At 39.2% G+C, this 16,191-nt stretch overlaps 1 protein-coding gene across 3 annotated transcripts in view; it reads right to left on the bottom strand.

Moving 5' to 3' along the window:
* Positions 1-16,191, bottom strand: part of LOC113904482 (breast cancer metastasis-suppressor 1-like protein) — a 29,959-nt gene that overhangs the window by 1,687 nt on the left and 12,081 nt on the right. The gene's annotated exons all lie outside the window — the stretch shown is intronic.

Consider the following 16,191-nt stretch of genomic DNA (forward strand, 5'->3'; position numbering starts at 1 on the left):
GGGAAATAAACTATGAATATATGATATCTATGTTAAAAATAACTAAATATTCTAAATAATGTTTTGAGGTTTAGTCCCTTCTTTTTCTGTGACATTTGTTTCTGTGTTCTTCAACCCTTTTTCTTTTTTTATTATAAATGGTTTTTTCTATCTGCATTTAAAATGATGTGTAGTTTTTAATTCTACTATCAAAACAGTAGCAGCTGTCCAGAATATCAGTTTATTAGCCTGGGGGCAGAGAAGCACAGCCAGGTTCTGGCATTGTTGTATATTTAAATACTTCTAATGATCCAAAAGTAGGTCTGCCAGAGTCTTCCAGCTGTTAAGAAAGGTAGATGCCAGGTTTTTAAATTCATCTATCCCAGATCAATTTAATCTTGGAATCAAATAATTTTTCAATAAAATATCTTTTAGGACACACTCTGAAATGTGTCACTGAGGATGAGCATCAGATAGGTTAAAATTATTATGTCCCTCATATTTAGTTTTACATGACAACCCAACCAAGATCTAGATAAATAGAAAGTTAGAATGTTCTACATAATCGCTTGCTGCAACTCTCACATAAAGAGCCACTCTAGGCTCTTTAACACACAAATAAAGTTATGATCTAAAAGTAAAAATAGAACTTCCCTGGTGGCTTAGTGGTAAAGAATTCCCCTGCCAATGCAGGAGACACAGGTTCAACCCCTGATCCGGGAAGATCCCACATGCTGCGGAACAGCTAAGCCCATGCACCACAACTATTGAGCCTGTGCTCTAGGGCCAGGGAGTCACAAGTACTGAGCCCACATGCCCTAGAGCCAGCGCTCCATGACGAGAGAAGCCACCACAATGAGAAACCCACATACCTCACCTAGAGAGGTACCTCACGTACCTCAACTAAAGAGGTAGCCCCCGCTTTGTGCAACTAGAGAATAGCCCTCAATAGCAATGAAGACCCGGCACATCCAAAAATAAACAAATAAATAAAATTAGCTAAAAATAAATAAATAAAAACAAAAAGGAAAGAATAGAATGAAGAGAATTTGGAAGTATGTGGTATCCAGAAGAAAGCTTAGGACATCAAGTCACAGCAGAGAAATAAAAAGGAAATTGAAAAAGTGAATTAGAGGAGGTGAGGGGTTAACTGAGTTATTTCCAGCTAATATAACAGAAATTGGATTGCACCTAATTGTGACCAATTTAGACAACACCAAATGCTCACGTTAACTGGCCCCTTTTTGCCGCTAAGGAATAATGCAGCATACAGAGAAGAGTTATCAGCCACCTTTGTAGGAAGAGACAGGATTCTGCTTCTAAAATGCACCCAAAAATCAACAACAAACCACCCCCTTGAACCATGTGTAGAAAAAAAACACACAGAGCCAAATTCTTTCACAGCCAACTTACTCACCACAATTTATCATATTTGGCTTCACGTTTTTCAGTCTGTTCTGGAACACATTTGACCTGGCTTTGATTGTGCATTTAAAGGCAGGCGATCTGTTCTGACTAGGGCTCCCAGCTGGGCTGGAAGATTTCCTGGCATCAGGCCGTGCAAAACAGGCAGCATCTCTACATCTTTGCTTACAGACCTTCAGCAATTGTTTTATAATGTAAATGAGGGCAGGGTAACAGATAGGGAGGTTTCTCCTCTGTTTAGGGGCTTTTCCAGTATGAGGTGGTTGTGGATTAGAGCAGTTTCAAAGGGTAATTTCTGTTACCAACTGCACTTGAGCCTGGCACTCAAGGCTCTCTGAAATTTACCTGAAATATCTGCCAATCTTACCTCTTCATAAATATCAACATAAATCTCTTCTAGTCAATTGGTTTATGTAATATCACGCAATAAATGGTACTATTCTAACTTTTGTACCCTTGTTTCTGCATGAATTGCCCTTCAGCCACCCACTCTTGGAGTTCACCCAAACTCATGTCCAGTGAGTCGGTGATGCCATCCAACCATCTCATCCTCTGTCATCTCCTTCTCCTGCCCTCAATCTTTCCCAGCATCAGGGTCTTTTCCAGTGAGTCAGCTGCTCTCCGCATCAGGTGGCCAAGTATTGGAATTTCAGCTTCAACATCAGTCCTTCCAATGAACACCCAGGACTGGTCTCCTTTAGGATGGACTGGTTGGATCTCCTTGCAGTCCAAGGGACTCTCAAGAGTCTTCAACACCACAGTTCAAAAGCATCAGTTCTTTGGAGCTCAGCTTTCTTTATAGTCCTACTTTCACATCCATACATGACTACTGGAAAAACCATAGCCTTGACTAGATGGACCTTTGCTGACAAAGTAATGTCTCTACTTTTTATATGCTGTCTAGGTTGGGTACGACTGAGCGACTTCACTTTCACTTTTCACTTTCATGCATTGGAGAAGGAAATGGCAACCGACTCCAGTGTTCTTGCCTGGAGAATCCCAGGGACAGAGGAGCCTAGTAGGCTGCCATCTATGGGGTCGTGCAGGGTCAGACACGACTGAAGTGACTTAGCAGCAGCAGCAGCAGCAGGTTGGTCATAACTTGCCTTCCAAGGAGTAAGCGTCTTTTAATTTCATGGCTGCAATCACCACCTGCAGTGATTTTGGAGCCCAGAAAAATAAAGTCATCTACTGTTTCTGCATCTATTTGCCATGAAGTGATGGGACCAGATGCCATGATCTTAGTTTTCTGAACGTTGAGCTTTAAGCCAACTTTTTCACTCTCCACTTTCACTTTCATCAAGAGGCTCTTTAGTTCTTCTTCACTTTCTGCCATAAGGGTGGTGTCATCTGCATATCTGAGGTTAGTGATATTTCTCCCGGCAATCTTGATTCCAGCTTGTGCTTCCTCCAGACCAGTGTTTCTCATGATGTACTCTGCATATAAGTTAAATAAACAGAGTGACAATATACAGCCTTGATGTACTCCTTCCTTTTCCTATTTGGAGCCAGTCTGTTGTTCCATGTCCAGTTCTAACTGTTGCTTCCTGACCTGCATACAGGTTTCTCAGGAGGCAGGTCAGGTGGTCTGGTATTCCCATCTCTTTCAGAATTTTCCAGTTTGTTGTGATCCAAACAGTCAAAGGCTTTGGCATAGTCAATAAAGCAGAAATAGATATTTTAAGAACTCTCTTGCTTTTTCGATGATCCATCAGATGTTGGCAATTTGATCTCTGGTTCCTCTGCCTCTTCTAAAATCAGCTTGAACATCTGAAAGTTCATTGTTCACGTATTGCTAAAGCCTGGCTTGGAGAATTTTGAGCATTACTTCATATTTTTATTTTTGTACATATGTTTATTTGCCCAACTAGATCAAACATTTTATTTAAAAAGAAAAAGGAACTCCCATTGACCATCGTTGCCTTCCAGATACCAAGACAAACCACTTATACATGTTATTTCTAATCTTCACAACAACCCTATGTTCTGGCATTTTTCACCTGCTTTGCACATAAGGAATCTAAGGTCCCAGAGAACCAAAAAATGGCCGATGGTATCAGCTCAGGAACATGCATTCCTTAGGAATTTACTGATTGAGAGTGGTTGTAAAACCAGATGTAGTAGTATTATGGCAACTCATAAGTATATCATCACACCAATGGAAATTTTAAAATACATATTGGTTTTAAATATTTAAAAGTAACTATAAGAACAAACAATAAACAATCAAAACACATTCTTGATTTTTTTCCCTCCAGTGTTTTTAGAAGCTTAACTTTGTCTTCTTCATTTTACTAAGTTCTCTGTTCCATAACACACAAATACACAGTTTAACTCCTTCTCCATGCACTTTTCCAGAATGATTTGAAGAAGTCCACTGCTTGCATGCAGTAACTCAGGAATACACAGTGTATTTTGAGAGAGTCCTTGGGTCCAAGAGAACATGTGTAGTGGAGATGTTGAGACATGCCCTTCAAAATAGGCAAGCATGTCATCTGATAGTGTGAGGTAATATAAAAAGATCCATGCTTTTAACTTTAGAGTTTAAGAACTACTTAAGAATTAGCAGACATCCTAGCTTAAAGCCTAGTATCTGTCCTTCTCTTTATGCTGGAGTTTTATCTAGTATAAACTATCCACAGTACAAAAAAGAAGAATCTTGAGGACTGTTGGGTTTTAAGCACAACAAATTCAGAAGGAAAAAAAAAATCAACTGTCCTTACAATATAAAGTTGAGATATACTATTTGTTTTTGTTTGGGTTGTTTGCTTGTTTATGGTTTTCAGGCCTGAGAAGTTATCAATAACTAGCTGGATTCAGTAATAAATCCTACCTAGGCAGTGCAGTAAGATGGAACTTCATAAGATTTAAAATTAAAGTAGGAAGTGTCAATACTCTGAGAGGCAAAAAGCAGAGTTTGAGGATAGAGAATAGAGTATCCTACTCTTTCCCTTTTTCTCTAAGTGGAAAAACAACAATTTAAATCAGAAATGAATGTAAAACAATAATACTACAGTAAAAAAAAAAAAAGTTAAAAATGACAAAGGCAACTCACTGTAAGACAGAGATCATAAGAAGAAGGGAGAAGGTATACCACTTCCCAGTGTCTCAGTGGTAAAGAATCCACCTGCCAATGCAGGACACATGGGTTCAATCCCTGAGTCCAAAAGATCCCCTTGAGGAGAAAATGGCAACCTACTACAGTATTCCTGCCTGAAAAATTCCATGGACAGAAGAGTCTGGCAGGCTACAACAAGTTGTTTCTTCTCTACTGCATGGTTGCAGAGTGACCAATTTCCCCTTTTATTCACTAATTTTCTCAACAATTCCATTCAGCTACAATCCTCCAAAACTTCTTCCTTAAGGCCTAGATCCCTGAGAACTTCCCAAAGAAAAGTCTAAGTTCTAGGTCAGATTATCTTCTCTGCTGGAGCTCTGACATTGCTTGTCAATATATTTAGAGCACTCATCTTCCTAGACCTGCACTGTCCAATATGAAAACCATGGGTGACCTTCAAAGTTAGCCCTTGAAATGGGAGGAGTCCAAATTGAGATGTGCTGTTGGTGTAAAATACACACTGGATTTCAAAGACCCTGCAGGAAAGAAGAATTAAAATATCTTATTAAGGACTTCTCTGGCAGTCCATTGGTTAAGACTGTTTCCACTGCAGTGGGACATGGGTTTGATCCCTGGTCAGGGAACTAGGATCCTGCATGTCTCACGGTATGGCAAAAATAACAAATAAATAAAGTTGTTTGAACCTTGAAACTTTGAACTTTAAAATAAATAAATAAATAAAATTCTCATTAATAATGTTTCATATCATTAACTTTTCAAGTGATAATATTTGTGATATATTGGGTTAAATAAAATATATTATGAAAATTAATTCTGCCTCTGTCCTCTTTTTTTCTTTAAATTTTGAATGGCATACATCCTTCACATATGTTTCTATTGGACAGCATTAGTCTAGATCTTTTTTTAAAACATATTAAATTAACATTTTGTTTGCATCATTTATTAAAGGCATTTGTATCCTTTCTCTTCATTTCCAGCATGAACTGAGTTCTCCATTTTTGTTCTCTTTATCTGGATATGTCTAGTTCAGCCTTTACCCAACTCTCAGGGTCCTCAGGGACCCCTGACATAGCTCCCTCCAACTGGGTTCATGCTGCTGCCTGGGGCTCCCCAATCCCAATGAACCAACAGAATCACTCACTTGTGAACTTTTCAGAATATCCAGGGACACAGCCCAGGCACCTGAAGTTTTTAAACCCTCTACAGATGATACTGAGTTGCAGCCAGTTACAAATTACTGCTTCAAGTCCAAGTTCCCCAAAGGTTGATGTTTGAGCAAAATATAACTGTTTCACAGTTGTTCAGTAGAAAAAAAAAAAAAATCTGTTAGCTAGTTCTATGTTACTCTTTCACAAATAATGAAAGAAAGAACATGTTTACCCCTGGAAAAGCCCATGCCCCATGCTGGCAAAACCATAAAAGCTGCAGCACAAACTAAGCCTGCTTCCTTATGTCTGCAAGCCAAAATTTACTAGACTCAAGTGCATCTTGTTATGGTAGTTTTTTAGGGGAAGGCACTAATTTAAATAACAAGATGGTACATAAATTTAAGACTATAAATTGCTGATAACACTGTAGGCAGTTGATTTTCTTTCACACTAAATATTGAATGTTTTTATTGTTTGTTTTCCTTTCAATTCATGTCTTTTTCCTCATTACATATCCCAGTGAGCTGCTCATTGATTTTTCACTAGTGACTACAGATGATGATTTGGAACGAGTCCTGTTACAGCTGGGAATCAGCCAAAGACTTGTTGATTTAAGATATCTGTTTGATTTGCTAAGCCAGACTTATCATAATTCATAGGTCATTTCTAGCAGTGCCTGCTGGTAGACGGCCTATCATGAGTTTGCAGGACTGGGGAGACTGAAAAAGGAATTGCCTCCCAATGTTACAGCTAAAGAAACTCTTGGCATCTATTAATAAGAATCTCTCTTCTGAGTAGAGAAGATAAAGAGGGCCCCATGTCCAAAATCCAAAATGAGAAAATCAAGAATTTTTCACCCTAAAATTCTTGTTTCCCAATGACTGGCCAACCCCTAGCACAGTCTGGAACATAGGAGGTGCTTATGTAATATCTATCAAATGTTGAAATACTTTATTAATAAATTAACTATTGTGAGAAAATACTGGCTGATTGTATAATAAGCTTTGTAGTTGACTATCAATAAGACCAAAAGAAAATCACTTTGATGGAATTTTATAATCATTTATATACTATGATGATTTAGATGTCTCTTTTGTTGCAAAAGACAGCTTAGGTTAATCAAAGATAGTATAAGAGTGTTAATCATTTGTATTTGACACTAATTAAATGGATAACTTTTAGGCAAATTACTTAATTTCACTGAACTTCATGTTTCAGAATGAATATACATTAATTTCATAGTCTATCCCTTCTGCAGTAGATCTTCCTGACCCGGGAATCAAACTGGGGTCTTCTGCATGGCAGGCAGATTCTTTACCAATAGAGCTATCAGGGAAGCCCAATTAGAAAAATAGTAACACATTTTAAAAGTAAAAGCTGTGGTTTATGTAAAAAGCTGTGTTACCTTATATATACCCTAAAAGAGCATATATTTATGGTAAGGTGCTAGAATTACAAAAAGTAGAGTTATTTGAAAAAAGAAATATGGACCAGAAATAAAACGGTAACATCAGACAAAAATTTTCCCTAAAAGATAGAAAAGAAAAAATGTAAAGAAAGCAATGTGACCAAGTGGGAAAAACATTTCTAGAACTGTAAATGGTAACCCCAGTAAATATAAAGACACCATATATGAAAATTATCTAACTAATAAAATGTGCCTGGAATGAAATGAGATTCTTTGGAGCTGGTCTATCTTCCGTGTGCCCTGGCAGATTTCATCTGCTGTTCTGGGAGACCCAAACACGGAACTGAAAACACTTTGCAGATCAAACTGATAGAATGCTTAGAGATATGGAAACAGGCCACCCATTGAAAGGCCATCTTTGGATCATGTGAACAAGAAACTCTGAAGGAGAGGAAAAGAACCCAGCGCTTCTTTGGGGTTCAGACACAAACAGAAGAAATTGCACCTGAAGGAGCAGCAATAGGGCTCCTGGGACGCCAGATCGGTGAAGGGGGCTGGCAAAGCAAGCCAGACTAAGCAGCTGGTCTGGGATTTGAAAGGAACAGAATAGCAAGGTTCAGCTGAGAAGACAAAATGAGACAAGAAAGAATAAAAGTGGAATTCTAGTTTTGTTTTGTTTTGTTTTCAAAAAGGCAAACAGAACACATACATTTAGTTCACCTCCATTCCAAATCCCTGTTAAAATAACCGTAAGTGGAATCTTTGATAATTTTAAATTTCAAAGGCTAATTTCAAGGGTCATAAAGAAAAGGGGAAAGGGAGCCTTAAAAACACAAATTGGGGGAAAGCAGAAGAACTTGTAATAACCATTGCCATAGACTTGAGAAAGTTGAACCCCAAGCCGATCATGTTAAAGCAGAAGGAAAAAATGGTTGGTTCATTGTTCTCCAAAAAGGCTCAGGAGTTGATTGCTCTGGGAAATATCACCAACACAATGGATATGAGTTTGAGTGAGCTCTGGGAGCTGGTGATGGACAGGGAAGCCTGGTGTGCTGCAGTCCACGGACTCACAAAGAGTCAGACGACGGAGCGACTGAACTGAACTGACTGGGAAATGCAATAAAAAAAGGAAGATCAGTTGAAATGTGTTTAAAAAATAAATACTCCTCAAATTGTCTCTTCAACTCCATATTGACGGATAAATTCCCCTTCTACACCTCACATGCTAGTAAAGTAATGCTCAAAATTCTCCAAGCCAGGCTTTAGCAATATGTAAACCGTAAACTTCCAGATGTTCAACCTGGTTTTAGAAAAGGCAGAGGAACCTGAGATCAAATTGCCAACATCAGCTGGATCATCAAAAACAGGAACAGAGTTCCAGAAAAACATCCATTTCTGCTTTATTGACTATGCCAAAGCCTTTGACTGTGTGGATCACAAGAAACTGTGGAAAATTCTGAAAGAGATGGGAATACCAGACCACCTGACCTGCCTCCTGAGAAACCTGTATGCAGGGCAGGAAGCAACAGTTAGATCTGGACGTGGAGCAACAGACTGGTTCCAAATAGGAAAAGGAGTACATCAAGGCTGTATACTGTCACCCTGTTTATTTAACTTTATATGCAGAGTACATCATGAGAAATGCTGGACTGGAAGAAACACAAGCTGGAATCAAGATTGCCGGGAGAAATATCAATAACCTCAGATATGCAGATGACACCACCCTTATGGCAGAAAGTGAAGAGGAACTAAAAAGCCTCTTGATGAAAGTGAAATAAGAGAGTGAAAAAGTTGGCTTAAAGCTCATCATTCAGAAAACTAAGATCATAGCATCTGGTCCCACCACTTCATGGCAAATAGATGGGGAAACAGTGGCTGACTTTATTGTTGGGGGCTTCAAAATCACTGTGGATAAAATTAAAAGACAGTTACTCCTTGGAAGGAAAGTTATGACCAACCTAGACAGCATATTCAAAAGCAGAGACATTACTTTGTCAACAAAAGTCTGTCTAGTCAAGGCTATGATTTTTCCAGTAGTCATGTATGGATATGAGAGTTGGACTATAAAGAAAGCTGAGCACCGAAGAATTGATGCTTTTGAACTGTGGTGTTGGAGAAGACTCTTGAGAGTCCCTTGGACTCCAAGGAGATCCAACCAGTCCATCCTAAAGGAGCTCAGTCCTGGGTGTTCATTGGAGGGACTGATGTTGAAGCTGAAACTCCAATACTTTGGCCACCTGATGCGAAGAGCTGACTCATTTGAAAAGACCCTGATGCTGGGAAAGATTGAAGGTAGGAGGAGAAGGGGATGACAGAGATGGTTGGATGGCATCACCGACTCAATGGACATGGGTTTGGGTGGACTCCAGGAGTTTGTGACTGACAGGGAGGCCTGGTATACTGCGGTTCATGGGGTTGCAAGGAGTCAGACACGACTGAGCGACTGAACTGAACTCAACTGAACTGAACACCCCTGAAAACTATAAAAGAGAGATTCTCTGGACCAGAGAATATCAGACACCCTGGAAGTTGGGAGTCATATGACCAGCACAAAGAAATTAAGTGGAAATTCTCATAAACGTTGATACCACTCCCTGCATGCTCTGATCACCAGTCAGCTACTAGAAGAGTGGAAGCAAGGACTGTGGCTTCCATGAAGAACACTGGAAGGTTATTCTCTAAGTATCCTGACCGGGCCAACAGTAAAATGCTAAAGATTTTTACTTTTGGGTTCTCCAAGGAAATGATCATGGCAAATTCATTTTCAATGAAGCTGAGAGTTACACCTTGTATAAGCAATGGCTTCAATCAGCTTTCCAGGGACTCATTCCTCAGCATGCGCAGGCACGCAAGGACCACTCTGCCACTAGGGAAGCCCTTCCATGAAAGACTGAGATGAAAACAATTTTGGGAAAACCAGAGATACTACAGGCAGAAGAAAATTTAAAATAAAACCATATTCTCAGAAAAATATGGGAAGTTATTTCATCCAGAACAGGATGAGAGCTAATATGGCAGTACAACATAAACTAAAAATTCAGCAGAAGGTTTAGAAGACAAAATTAAGAAAATTTTTCAAAGACTAAAGGGAAAAAGACAAGGAGATTGAATATAGAATTGATAAGATGAGAAAATAAGTGCTTAAGAGGACCAACATCTGAATAATAAGCCTTTCAGAGAGAAAAATAAATAAATAAATAAAACAGAAAAAAAGGAAAAAATAATAAAATAGGTAATTCAAGAAAAATTTCTAGCCCTGAAGGATGTACTTCCCACAATAGGGAGAACCTACTGTGTGCTCAGCATAGTGAGCAAATGTAAATCCACATTCAGGGCAGGTCATCATGACATGCTGGAGACAAAGAGAGAAGTTTTAAGCCTCCAGGGAATGCAAAAAGAAGTCACAAATAAAAAATTAAAGCTCAAAATGACTTGAGGATTCTCAAGCACAACATAGAGAGCTAGAAGACGACAGGCCAATGCCTTAAAAATGCTGAGGGGAACTCACTTCACCTTAGATTTTTACATTCTGAAAAACGATTAGTGCATCATGATGATTAAAATGAGTTTCAGATATTTCAGTTCAGTTCAGCTCAGTCGCTCACTCATGTCCAACTCTGCGACCCCATGGATTGCAGCACTCCAGGCTTCCCTGTCCATCACCAAATCCCAGAGCTTGCTCAAACTCATTTCCATCAAGTCAGTAATGCCATCCAACCATCTCATCCTCTGTCATCCCCTTCTCCTCCTGCCTTCAAACTTTCCTAGCATCAGAGTCTTTTCCAATGAGTCAGTTCTTTGCATCAGGTGGCCAAAGTATTGGAGCTTCAGCTTCAGGAGCAGTTCCTCCAATGAATATTCAGGACTAATTTCCTTTAGGATTGACTGGTTTAATCAAGGCAGTGCAAGGGACTCTCAAGAGTCTTCAACACCACAGTTCAAAAGCATCAATTCTTCGGTGCTCAGCTTTCTTTATAGTCCAACTCTCACATCCATACATGACTACAGGAAAAATCATAGCTTTGACTAGATGGACCTTTTTTGACAAAGTAATGTCTCTGCTTTTTAATATGCTGTCTAGATTTCAGATATTTAACACACTAATATTTTGCCTTCCATATACATTTTCTCAGGAAGTTACTGGAAGACATGTTCTACCAGTGAAGGAGAGTAAACCAAGAAAGAGAAAGGCATGGCATACAGGAAACAGGAAGGAAACAGAAGTAGTATCATAAGAAAGAATTGAAGGGTTCCCAGCTCAGTAGGAAGGGAGACCCCAGGGTGCCCTCTGTGCCATAGGAAAAGAGGAAAGAGCATATGAAAGAGGTCACAAGACACCCAGAGAGGTGTTCCCAAGAAAATGCAAGTGAATTCCTATAATTATCTTTGTACAGAGAAAATATTAAACTATTGGGGAAAAATTTGTGGTTGGACTGCCATTAAATACATAGAAATTAAACAAAAATCTGACACTATTATTATTTTTAGGAAAAACAACATGCTTTTCCTAAAGAAAGAAAAGGTAATCATGGTCTTCCACATAGCTTACCTACAAAAATCAACTGTAATAGTCATAATAGTGTAAAAATGGAGTACATACACAATGCTTTTATATAACTATAATAAAGGGGAAAAAGGATGCAAAATAGCAAAAGAAACTTATATAGCTTTATCTTCCACTGTTGGAAGTCAATAGAAAATGGTTACCATAGGAAAGGCCACAGGACTGGAAAAGGTCAGTTTTCATATCAATCCCAAAGAAAGGCAATGCCAAAGAATGCTCAAACTACAGCACAGTTGCACTCATCTCACACATTAGCAAAGTACTGCTCAAAATTCTCCAAGCCAGGCTTCAGCAATATGTGAACTGTGAACTTCCAGATGTTCAATCTGGTTTTAGAAAAGGCAGAGGAATCAGAAATCAAATTGCCAGCATCCGATGGATCATCGAAAAAGCTAGAGAGTTCTAGAAAAACATCTATTTCTGCTTTACTGACTATGCCAAAGCCTTTGACTGTGTGGATCACAACAAACTGTGGAAAATTCTGAAAGAGATGGGAATACCAGACCACCTGACCTGCCTCTTGAGAAATCTGTATGCAGGTCAGGAAGCAACAATTAGAACTGGACATGGAACAACAGACTGGTTCCAAATAGGAAAAGGAGTACATCAAGGCTGTATATTGTCACCCTGCTTATTTAATTTATATGCAGAGTACATCATGAGAAACGCTGGGCTGGAAGAAGCACAAGCTGGAATCAAGATTGCTGGGAGAAATATCAATAACTTCAGATATGCAGATGACACCACCCTTATGGCAGAAGTGAAGAGGAACTCAAAAGCCTCTTGATGAAAGTGAAAGAGGAGAGTGAAAAATTTGGCTTAAAGCTCAACATTCAGAAAACTAAGATAATGGCATCTGGTCCCATCACTTTATGACAAATAGTTGGGGAAACAGTGGAAACAGTGACTGACTTTATTTTTCTGGGCTCCAAAATCACTGCGGATGGTGATTGCAGCCATGAAATTAAAAGATGACTCCTTGGAAGGAAAGTTATGACCAACCTAGACAGCATATTCAAAAGCAGAGACATTACTTTGTCAACAAAAGTCTGTCTAGTCAAGGCTATGGTTTTTCCAGTAGTCATGTATGGATATGAGAGTTGGACTATAAAGAAAGCTGAGCGCCGAAGAATTGATGCTTTTGAATTGTGGTGTTGGAGAAGACTCTTGAGAGTCCCTTGGACTGCAAGGAGATCCAACCAGTCCATCCTAAAGGAGACCAGTTCTGGGTGTTCATTGGAAGGACTGATATTGAAGCTGAAACTCCATACTTTGGCCACCTAATACAGAGAGCTGACTCATTTGAAAGGACCCTGATGCTGGGAAAGATTGAAGGCAGGAGTAGAAGGGGACGACAGGGGATGAGATGGCTGGATGGCATCACCGACTCAATGGACATGGGTTTGGGTGGACTCTAGTAGTTGGTGATGGACAGGGAGGCGTGGCGTACTGTGGTTCATGGGGTCACAAAGAGTCGGACACGACTGAGTGACTGAACTGAACTGAACTGAACCATAGGAAAATTAAGGAATGGGAATGTAATCATTTTATTTAAGAAAAATGAGATGGCAAAAATAGAAATAGAGAAAATAGTAAAAATAGAAAAAAAGAAACAGAAATAAATACCAAATTCTCAGATAAACTCAGAAGTGGTTAAGTGTGGGGATGTGGGGATATAACAGGGCAATAGGAAAGCATGAGACTACTGTTTTCCATAACATACCTTATATAGTAAGCTTTTGAAAGTATCTGTATCTTTGAGAAAAGTAAAAAAAAATTAAAAGGTAGTAGAAGGAGGAGGAGAAGAAAGAGAGAACTATAGCATAAGGAACTATCCATTGCACTTATCTGAAAATCTGAGGTAAGAGGCAGTCACAAGAAGCAAAAGTCACTACTCTGCTGCGCAGAGAAGGAACCAGATTCTAGAGGCTGATGATTCACAGATGCCTGGTATCTCAGCAGCTTCCAGGGATATAGGAAGTACAGCACAAGGGTCATTGGAAGGGAAAGAACCCAGAAAAGAACTGCTGCAGAAGTGAGGGCATCGCTCTGACCATGAATAGCCAACTCCCTTCCCCAAACCACCAACTCCACCTTAACTCAAAGAGAGGTGGACTTGCTCTAATCAAGCTGGACCATATTTGAAGTGTCAGTGGAATACCATCAGCAACAGTGTTATGAGAGACTTCACAGTGCTTCTTGACTAACTAGCTATAAGGAGTCAGGGTAGAAAGAGTCCAGTTCAGTGCCAGTGAGTGAGTTCAAGTTGTTCAGCCATGTCTGACTCTTTGCAACTCCATGGACTGTAGCCCACCAGACTCCTCTGTCCATGGGGATTCTCCAGGCAAGTATACTGGAGTGGGTAGCCATTCCCTTCTCCAGGGGATCTTCCCAACCCAGAAATTGAACCCTGGTCTCCTGCATTGTAGGCAGATTCTTTACTGTCTGAGCCACCAGGGAAGCCCAAGAGAGTGCTATGAATATGTAAATATATTTAGCCCAACTACAATATATTTTTCAAATTAAAAATTAATGTTACAGTAACTGCTTCTTGTGGTATGGTCCAAAGGACAGATGAAAAGTCTGTGCAACTTAAAATATATTTCCCACAAATTTGCTAGGTGGTAAACATTCTCCATCTTGACCTCACCCATGAAATTCCTAAGAAGACACAGAGCATATAACTAGCAAAATATGGGATAGTAACTAAAAATCTAGGTCTCAGAAGCAATTAGATTCAAGTTCAAAGACCAGTGTCACTAATTTCTTATTTAATGACCTTACAAAATGTTCTTTAAGTCTTTGTTTGTTCTTGTGAAAAATGGTATATGGTAATACTTAAAAAAAGGAAAAGAAAAGAAGAAAATAGGTTGCTTTAAGGATTATGAGAAAATGTGTGTAAATCTCTTAGCACTGTGCCTGGCATACAAAAAATGTTAAATCATTAATAACAGATATTTCTGTATTCTGAGGGAAGGATTATAGAAAAACAGGGGCAAAGAAACTAATGTATGTTGTTCTCCTCATGTTCTAAAAATGTTGTATGTGCTTTTATTTAAACTTCACAATTCACCCAAGGTCACAAGATAAAACTGGTTAGAGTTTGGATTTGAATACAGGACTATCTGATGTCAAAGACCTGGTACTTTTCACTACAATTTCTAATCTGAATGCTGTTGGTGCACCATCAAAGATTAACCCCTCCGATCAAAATCTCCTCTCTCTTTCAGATCTCCATGTATTACTTAGGAAGGAACAGAATTTTGAGTACACAGCACAGCTGAGGGAAAATGTTTGATCAAAAGAGTGAAATAAAGGACTTTTCTGGTGGTCCAGTGGTTAATACTCCAAGCTTCCAACGTAGGGGGCAAAGGTTCAATCCCTGGTCTGAGAACCAAGATCTCATGTGTCACATGGCATGGACAAAAAATAAAAATTACAATATTAAAATAGTTTTTAAAAAATACCAAAAAAAAAAAAAAAAAAAAAAGAAATGAAATAAGCAAAGCCCCAGAAAACTTGGCTCTACACAGAGAACCTAGCCCATGGGACTTCTCAAGTACCAGGTGAACTCACCCAAATGACAAGGGAGTGGGGGAGATGAAAGAATATGAGGAGAAAATAACAGTTTATAACTGTGAAGATGAAGTACATAAACAAAAGCCAAGGCCAAACACTTTCCAGCCTAAATATTTAAATTTGGAGTCCTATTAGAAGCCTTACTATTTTATATTTGGTGTAGCAAACATTGAAAGTTAGTTTGTTCTCAATGCTCCAGTGATGTTCTCATGCATAACCCTTACATTGTTCTCATCCATACACCATATTCCATATCTCTGGAAGACAGATCTCTAAGACAGGACCATCGTATAATCTTCCCCTTGAATACATGGAACTCGGGTTCGATCCCTGGGTCAGGAAGATCCCCTGGAGAAGGAAATAGCAACCCACTCCAGTACTCTTGCCTGGAAAATCCCATGGACCAAGGAGCCTGGTAGGCTACAGTCCATGGGATAGCAAAGAGTTGGACATGACTGAGTGACTTCACTTTCACTTTCACTTTCAAACATGATTGGATTTCACTCCAGTGATGAAAAAATTCTCAGGCAAAAACAACACTAACAATACATCACAAGGTTTGAGAAATACCTAACGAATGGTGCTCACAGAAATCTGTGGAAGGAACTCAGAAACTGAGAGAGAACTTTCAGTTGGATGAAGCAGTGAAAGTTTCACTTGCATCAAATGCTGAAAATGAATTTGAAATAAATAGGGAGGCAGGATTTTGGAGGAGGTAAAGGAGTGAGTTAATGGGCAGGAGGATACCACTGTATGTTGGAGGGGCAATGATTTGTTTTGGCTGGTGGTGAGAATCTAGGCTGAAAGTTATAAAATATAAGGCTGAGGAAAATCAGTGGCTAAATGATAGAGAACGTTCAGTGCTAAGCTATGGTGTTCAGGCTTTACTTTCTAATAGTAAGGAAAGGTGTGGATTTTGTTTGTTGTCTTAGTCAAGAAATGATTAAAACTCCATTCCTCATCTCTTCCCCCAGGTTTGATCAACCTGGATTCAAAATGCAATCCCAAT

The sequence above is a fragment of the Bos indicus x Bos taurus genome, chromosome 2 (genome assembly GCF_003369695.1).
Source record: "Bos indicus x Bos taurus breed Angus x Brahman F1 hybrid chromosome 2, Bos_hybrid_MaternalHap_v2.0, whole genome shotgun sequence".
In the NCBI taxonomy this organism is placed as follows: Eukaryota; Metazoa; Chordata; class Mammalia; order Artiodactyla; family Bovidae; genus Bos; species Bos indicus x Bos taurus.